Genomic DNA, 9299 nt, shown 5'->3' with positions numbered 1-9299 from the left:
GAGACTTAATATGGCATGCCACAACTGTGGTATCCAGCTGTTCATTCCACACATTTTTAAGTACTACATTAACAAAAATTAGTTCCTCTGCCAGAATTGATGAATCATTATCTAGTTAGCACGTTAAACATTCTTCTTTCGAATGAGCACAGTTTTGTCAAACCAAATACAGGCTGTAGCATGTCCCTTGTTTCCAAAGATTTTGGAATGTTTTATCATGCTCTATAAATCAGCTGGAACACTAAACAACCCTTTTAGTCTACATAATTTTAATAAACCGCTGTACTGTATTAAAATTTACTTGGAGTAGTAAAGGAAAACTACTATGATTTTTGTTGTTGTAGCACCATAGCACACTTGGTTTACTAAAGTAGACAGGCAAGAGTGCACAGATAAAAAGTATATCTGCACCATTCTTTACGTTTCATGAATATGGAAACATTTTGCTTTTGCTGTACAACTTGCTGCATAGTTGTACTGATTTGCATTGCCTTACATTAGGCACATCAGGTGTCCTCAAAACCCAACTTACTTGAGTGAAAGAAATGACATATTTTCAAATAATAAACATCCCCTTTTTAGAGTGCTCTTTTTTTGCAGGTTCTCAAATTGCATTAAATAAGTGAAATGAACCATAAAACAAGGGTGTAATGTGATCCTGCTCTGTAGCACACTTCCTGGTGGGGTTCCACGGTAGTTCCTGGCACAGGAAACAACCGGCCATATCAGCTCTGTCAGAGCTCATTCAAGCTATATTTTAGACTGAATTTCATATCATATCTTTTTATTCTTCACATACTTTTTCATTGTTTTCCATTGTCTTCCCCATGCCCCACAGTATCATTATAATTGCTTTGCATTAAGTATAAAAACTGTAAAGAGACTGCATAATAAAATTCTGTGTGGAAGATATGACTTGCACAACTACATCAAAATTCCTGTAGACTGTTAAAATAAAAATACCAGAGACCTACATATTTTATGTGATTATTTAAACCTAATTTAACTACTATTTGTAGCAGCACTTATAGTTTCCAGCTACTTTGGGTAGTATTTAGATAACTTTATTTCTTCCAGCTGTTGAGAGCTTACAAGGTAAATAAGTTATCTGTACTTTGGTGGGTAGACATCCTATTCCTATTCCACCTAGTTCTTATTACTCACAGTCTGTTTCACATTACAGAATATATGCTTTTAGTCAGCATAGTTAATTTAGATGTTTGATCTTTTGCTGAATTTAAAAATGTATAATTTAAAAACATACTTCATGTAGAGATTTTGAAATAAAGGAAATGTGTTAATACTTTACAACAATTATCAAATCACTGTTGGGTAAGGTCTCTGCATTCACTTCAAAATCAAGGTATAATTTGAGAACTGTGTACTCATTAAATTCATTCTTTACTGTAATACTTTATCACCTAGTTCTTTCATACCATTTAGCAGGTTATTACCCTTTCACTTTGATAAAGGCTCAAAGGTTTTATACTGGCAAAGGAACAAAACCATGGATTTATTTGGCAAAAGAAAAACTCATCCAGGTAGTGAATCATATACTACTGATTATTAAGATAAACCCAATATTTTAACAGCATCATTTTGATGGTGAGATTTTCAACACATGTCTTAATGGGTTTTTGTAAACATACCAAATCACATTTTAGACTTAAAAAGCCAGCCCTGGTGGAAGACAGGAGTAATTAATCTTCAGATAGACATGTATTTAGGGCATTCTACAAAACCAGCATTAACCAGTGCTCTGGCTGGCCAGGGAAACCTGACGCCTGTTTTTCTAGTGTATTAATTTCTATTAGTATTGGACAGTACTTGTCTGCTTGTACCATCCCCAAGACTCCATGATGACACCAGTCACAAGCAATCTATGGACCAGACCATAATATCGTAAGAGGATCAGAACAGGAGAATGTGGCTTTCATTACGTGCTTTGATGCACAATGAGAAAATCAACAATACATGCACGTTTCTTAAAACCATCTTTAGACCCCAGAGGTGGATTTACCAACAGTGAAGCCCAATGTCCTAGTCTCCTCTTTGGACTCCACTCATGTGGTAAAGTATGTGCTACACATCATATGATGGAGGAGGACATCTTCTTTTTCCCAGCCTACACTGCAGCAATTGCTAGCTCTTTTTAAACCTAGCAGTTAAATAATATCATTGTTAGATCGGTTCCTTTCAGATTATTCTTTTCCTGGAACATAAAGTACAAAGATGTTTTTGTGCAACAGAACTACTAAACATTAACTATGCATATGTCATAGAACCATAGAATCACTTAGGTTGGAAAAGACCCTTAAGATCATAGAGTCCAACTGTTAACCTAACCAAGTCCACCACTAAACCATGTCCCGAAATGCCATGCCTGTATGTCTTTTAAATACCTCCAGGGATGGTGGAGGTAACAGAAGTTATTTCCAAATTTGCTCAATAACATCTTTTCAAAGTATTTTTTAACTCACTAATAACTAATACATGGGCCATTCCATCTATGTTGGTGATGTGTTATTGTTGTAGCTATAAAGGTTTAAGAATATAAAGGAGAGTACTGTAGGGAGAGGTAGTATCTTTGATTAGGCTAGCTGATACAGCTGGAAAAACTGAGAAACTTTCAAGCACAAAAATAAAAACCCTCTACTTCTTCCAACTGTACCAGCTGGCTATTTCCCTAAAAACCTCACATCACTTACACTGGCAAAGCAGTAGTTCATCTGTGCTTACAGTTTTTAGATTCAGAATACTCTTTTGGGTTGGAGTCACCATGGATGTATTTCATCCAATTTTTGTTCACTGAAGTAACTAAGTGACTTATGAGAGAAGTCCCATGACCCAGAGCTACTTCTGGGGGGATGCTTGGAGAAGTGAGACAAACAAAAAGAGTTAGTGCAATGCAATCAGTCACCGGGTCTCATGTGAGCAATACTGCAAAGTTTGGGCTGCTGAGCAGAAATTCCTCACAGAGCTCCAGAGACAAATAAAGGAGGTTCTCAGCAAACTTGCCAGCCTTTGGGCCACACTGCCAAGAAGACATAGCTAGGATGAGATTTATGGCCATTAGTTAGACCAAGCACAGCTAACAGCCAGAAAGAGCTAGTTGGTAAATTGTAGGCTTACATATTATTACAATGAAAAACAGTAACAATTGTAATGGGTATGTCTTACGTCCTGCACCTGCAATGGTTTCTTTCCAAAAAGTGCATCAAATGGGTTTTCTGATTTCTCCTTTCAGTGCTAGCCTGTCAAAATCAGCAATTTGCTCTCTCTAGAAAAGAGAAGGGGATGAAAGATGTCTTGCACGTCAGGATTTGTACTGTAATACTGAAAAATATTAAAATCAAGGTACTAGATCTTTAACTATCCTCAGTGGAATGGTTCTGATTTTATATCAGATCCATTCCCCAATTTCCTTTGTGTGCCTGTGCCTGTTTATGCACAACCAAACCAGCTGAAACTGGAAACATATCTTGTCAAACTGGGTTGACTCTTACAAGCTACAATGATAAAAAACTTATAATTATTAGAATACTGAAAATCTTCAAATAAGTTAGTGTAACAGAAGTACTCCTATATCCCAGCACCAAAGCACAGGCAAACCCCACCAATGTTAGTAGGAGTGGCATTTTAAGAGTATACTGAGTTTTAAAATGCTCCTAATGTAAACAGCAATAGTACCAGATCTACCTTTCTGAAAACTACCTGCACCATCAGCTGATGTACTGTACTGGAAAGGCAATAGGTTATTTTGAACATTCAGGTGAACACAGCATCTCTTCTCCCACCAACATTCCTGCAGTCTGTTTCCAACTGCTGACTATAAAAGCAATGTAACAGCAGATGAAACTCTTTATCTTTTCAAAAGATAAAAAGTTTTGCTTCAATGACTGCATTGGCAACACGGCTCACTATAATGATATCTTAATTATACTCTGCGTCAATCAATCACCACGCTGTGTCTATGGTGACTTGCAAAAGGAATCCTATCTGTGATGAAATCTTTGAAGAATGGAAAATATTGCAAACTGCACCATGCATCAATCTGTTTTTTTCCTGGTGACTATATAGGCAAATTCCGAGGACTTGTAAAACAGAGTCCAAGAAGGCAAATACAAGAGGTCTTTCCCCCCACCACCCCGTTTTGTTGTCCATGCATATACATGCTGAAAAAATATCCAGTTACCATCTTGAAAGTGAGTAGTTCACAATGAACTCCCAAAAGCCAGTAAAACAAGTTAAGTGAACTAGTTCTTAACATATAATAGATGAGTCTGGAGGTCAAGTTACTAACCTGTTATTAGCTGTTATTATAAGAGAAGTTTCAGTGACTATTCATCTTGGAGAATCAGTTTTCCACATTATATTGATGTATTTTAAAGGAGAACAAAAATCTGTCTTGTGATATATGCCAGGCTTCTATTGGCTTTCACTAACCTGTTAATCTACTACTAAGATAAACTTGTATTATACTGAATGGTACAAACTTGTCTTCTCGTTGCAGGGCTAATACAATAATCCAATATTAATGAATTTTGTAGCCTATCTTTTTTTTAACAGCTGCAACCTGTTTGATTTTTAGAAAATGATCAAGACTTGCTATTAGGATTATTAATTATGTTTCCTCTAGGCCTGCCTTAGCCCAACAAGACTATTAATGATTATTTTTATGGAAGTCTTTGAAAGATAAACCACTCACATAAAAATACTGACAATACACTGAATGCACTCCCTAAGTTCTTACCAGCTGAGAATAGCTCCTAAACTAAGACAAATGCCTTAATCCATTTACAGCAACATTTGACACTATCATCTTATATGTAGTAATACAAAATAATGAAGAGGGTGAGAATTACTGCTGCTCTTCCCTAGCTATGCCTATCTTTTTAACACAGCACTCTTGTTCCTGCTGTTGGCAGAATACTTTACTAGCTCCACTGTACGATGGAAGAATATGCTAGCTATGAAGTGCATGCCATCTACTAATGCAAATATTTCACTATGGATATTAAAAATAACTTCATCTGCTACAGCTACTTAAAGTAGATAAATCTATTTGCCAACACTGTAGTAGTAGTAGTTCCTATTTCTTACAAATAAATTCCTACAGCACGTTTTCATTCAAGGGTCTCAATAAATAAATAGAACAATAATTAACATCCTTTTACAGAAGGGAAACTAAGACACCTAATGGTGAAGTGACATGCTCACAGTCAAACAGCAGGTTATATGTCATGGAGGAACCAAACAGTGATGGTGATGATTTGCCCAGCGCCCTTTTCTTTAGATCGTACTGTCCACCCCATGGCATTTACACCCGTTTTCCAAATGGTGATGCATAAGCTGTCAATATCCTCAGAAAACAATGACCATATTTTCATTTTAATGGTCCTAGATTACATTGTCTTCCAATATCAACATGAAAATTGGTAGTCATGTATTTGCATGTTTAATACACCCATGCAGAGCAGCACAGGGCAAAGTACGAGCACGCATAAATAAGCATTGTAAGCACTTCCTGACAATTAAATTATAGTATTTCTTCTCACAACTAGCTCCTAACTTCATCTGTGGTTCTCTGAAGGACACTGTAATAAACTATGATTAAGATGTGAATTTCCACTAAATGATTCACATCTGAAGCAGTTCATCTTTGTATTTGGAAAAATCTTCGGGAAAAAAAGTGGTAGATTTGCAGGAAGAAGCAATAAAGAGAGTTGCAACAGACATTACAGGGAGCAGGCACTCTGTCAAGGTATTCACAGTAAATAACAAGGGGCAATAGCATGGATATTTCTGCCCTTCTGCACATTGGTAAAGACAAATGCTATAATTAAATGTTTAAAAATTCGTTATCCCATGTAGTATTATTTGTAATGGAAAATTATCAGCAGCTGATCCCATTCTATACTTTCAAAAATTAACACGGAAGTGATGCAAGGCTAAACCAGGATTGCTTGTTACTCATTTTTTGCAGAATATTTCTGCTGCTTGACATGGAAGTTCAATGTTTCCAGAGACCCAACACCATTGTACTAAAACACGCCTTGCAAAAAGCAAATGACGCATGGTCGCATGAGAATAGACCCTGCAGTGAGAGTTTGTGTGCCTTTGCACCTCACAAAGAGCTTTAAGCCAGCAAACAGACAGAACTAGCACCATCCCCCTCGTACTGTCCTTCCCTTCCTTGGCACACCCATGGTGCTTGTTCCAGCAGTGCATTTTGCTTACAGAAGATATAACCGCTGCAATTGTAAATAGGTATCTATGGGAAGGATCAGGCACCTTGAACTTAAGGAAGCCTCAAAGGCGATCCAGCAAGGTCAGGAGGGCTCTGTCTACACCTCTTCTCTGCTGTTGTGTATTGGCCCATAAACCACTGGGCGAATATTAAACATCCATCCCAGCAAACCAGGCTGATAGGCCACGTCTGGATTCAGCACAAACAAACAAAGCGCTTTGGCCAAAATTCTGCACTCCCAACACCTGTCAGTGGGTTCCTCATGTCACAGACAGCAAAATTTGGCTTATTACTGCAGAAGCTCTGTAACACAGTCATTTTAAACAGCATGCATTATTCCTGAACATAGTAGGCAATTCTGTCATATAAACAGCCATCAAAGACTTACTTAAATCTAGACTGCAGAACATTTGTAAAGCAAACAGTACGTGCATGATTAATCTTTTCAGGAAACAATTTTGCTATTCAGTTTATCCAAGACTCCAGCAGAGGGAGCAGGGCAGAGCAAACAATTAAGGTCAAAAAGAAAGTAAAGATCAAAGATCAGATCAAATACACACAGTGCTGAATTAATCTGACAAGTACCTGACATTTCATTTTAGGTAAAAAGATTCTGACTCTCTGGGTTTTTTGTGTATCAAATTCACGATGTTCCCTAGATGAAATTACCCATTTACTTTCAAAGCTGATTCACGGCTGTTCATTTGGTGCTGAAGACTCGGTTTGCTAAGTAATAATTACCAGGGTAAGTTACAAAAACATTCCAACATGTCAATCGTTTACTATACTTAACTTACATATTTTAGAACTTAAATAACTAAAGGAATATTTTATAATACAGAAGCCAGCAAAAGCAATTAGAAGAGGAATGAATAAAATTCCTCTTCCTCCCATGCCCACACATTGTATTAGTATTATTTTACTTTGTGAGTTATTACTTGTTTCTGCTGCACTACTTCAAATAAATTATAAGAGTACTGCATACATAATTCTTCTTGTTCAAATACTGAAACAATACACAACAGGAAAACATATCAGGGTTTATTGCAATTTATAAAGACAACTGCTAGAATGCTTGTTCAGTTTTTCATCATTATCTGTTTGTTTATCAGGTACTGTTTATCTTATTTTTCCTGAAGAACAGTACAGTTAAACTGAGAAACGATATTTATCAGAAGTGACCAAGACTGGGAAAAACAACCCTTGGCCTCTCTTAGTTTCAGAATATTTTCTGCAACTCTAGAAGTTGCTTGTTTTTCTAACTATTTGTTAAAAAAGTGTCAAAAACATAGGAAAATGTGATTTTTTTTCCTGAATAAATGGATGCATTTTAGAAACTGGGGGTCCAATTTCCTTCTAATTCCAGGTCTATAATTTCATCCCTCTGAATTCAATTGAAGCTGTTCCTAAAATATGGTTATTTATATGAGAGGAAAGCATCTACAAAAAGCACAGCATAGTTTGCTTATTAGCTTACTACACTGTCACTACAGCAGAAACTAATTCAAAATATATCTGAGTGTAGACAAAGACTCAAAATAGAAGCCTAAAGTCATGAAGTACAACTTTCCTAAACCAAGTCTTATGGGCTACACAGCCAACTGGACTGAATATCCAACTGGAAGTTATGCACAGCATAGATTACATGTTACACAAACCAATTTCAAAACTCATCTTCACCAAAATTTCCAGTATTACTTCAGTGAGGCTGCTGAGGGTAGAAATGAATCAGGACTCGCCTGATTTAATTCATAACAGGATACACTGTAAGTTACTTTTTCTGCTGGTCTTAATTTGCCTCAACTAAATTCCACAGCACGGATTTGAATAAATATAAAGGAAACAGCTTTGAGAGCATCTGCTACAAACACATTCTAACAGTGATGGTGTAAGTTTGAGTATCCGGAAATCTGTGCACAGCACACCTGCATTTAGAGCAGGAAATACATATCCTACACTGGACAGTGCAGAGGTCCCCAAGGCACAGATGAGTGAGCTGGGTCCAAAGCTGGAAGTTACATTATCATGTTAGGTGCCCTCAGAAAGGTTAATTATCTGAGGTACGGCAGGGTGCTGCTATGACTATACTGATGTTACAATGCAGTGTCTTTGCACAGTGCTACTTTGTGTGATGTAATGTAGCAGCTGTCGTATGTATAAACTTGGTGTTCCTGACCTGGTTCACTGCAAAACACACAAACTCTCAACTGGGTGAAATTCTGGCTTGACAAAGGAAATGGTGAAAATGTCATTCCACAAAGACAAGAGTCCACCTCTTTGACCCCAGCTGATCTTTTAATCTCAGAGGAGTTTTCAGTAAAATTCTGGTTAGCTTCCCTACTCCCATTCTATAGGTTCCCATTTTCCTACACATTGCTGCTGAATGACTGGACTTGTTTTAACACAGCACTGTCACTTATGCTTTTATTATAGTTTAGTTGTACCTTGTGTTGTTGAAGAGTAATTGAAGAGTTTCAGCAGAGAAAATGATGCTACGCTATATCACAACTACTGGATTATTCTGAATTACTAATTTGATCATTTTTGTGTTGTGGCTTAGCTGAAATAATTCTTTACAGAATCTTCTCTTTATTGCATGGACAACCCAACTGATGTCATATTACCAGCACACTCAGTTTCATCTAATGTTGCTACCAAAAGAATTACTCCTGATCGCGGTGCCCCCCCACCCCACCCCAGCTATTGAACCAGAGTTGGCATCTGATCTGGATTAAAAGAAATCCAGCAGGAAAAAAAAAATGTTTTAATCCAAATCAGCTCCCTGAACTCGTTCATTGCATTGTTGTCCGTACCACCACAAGCTAAAGTATAGAGGAAAAACAAACAAGGAGGGTGAAGCAGGACTGTTTTTTTTTAGTTGGCAGCATTGGCTTAGAGTAATGAAGGGTGATCCTATACTTCGTACATAAATACTGTAAATCTTTTTCAGGTATACAAAGTTGTGGATTTTTTTTATACACACATCCTCCCTTTATGTCTGACAGAGCTTGTTCACTTGAAATACAATAGGGCCCCCAGATCTGCCAGC

General features: G+C 37.1%; 1 protein-coding gene across 1 annotated transcript in view; it reads right to left on the bottom strand.

The window, feature by feature from the left end:
• The window catches only part of LGR5 (leucine rich repeat containing G protein-coupled receptor 5), an 88052-nt gene that overhangs the window by 53110 nt on the left and 25643 nt on the right, over positions 1 to 9299 (bottom strand). The window lies entirely within an intron of this gene.

Source organism: Egretta garzetta, unplaced genomic scaffold (genome assembly GCF_000687185.1).
Source record: "Egretta garzetta isolate BGI_Z169 unplaced genomic scaffold, ASM68718v1 scaffold68, whole genome shotgun sequence".
NCBI lineage: Eukaryota > Metazoa > Chordata > Aves > Pelecaniformes > Ardeidae > Egretta > Egretta garzetta.
This window is presented reverse-complemented; position numbering and strand designations above follow the sequence as displayed.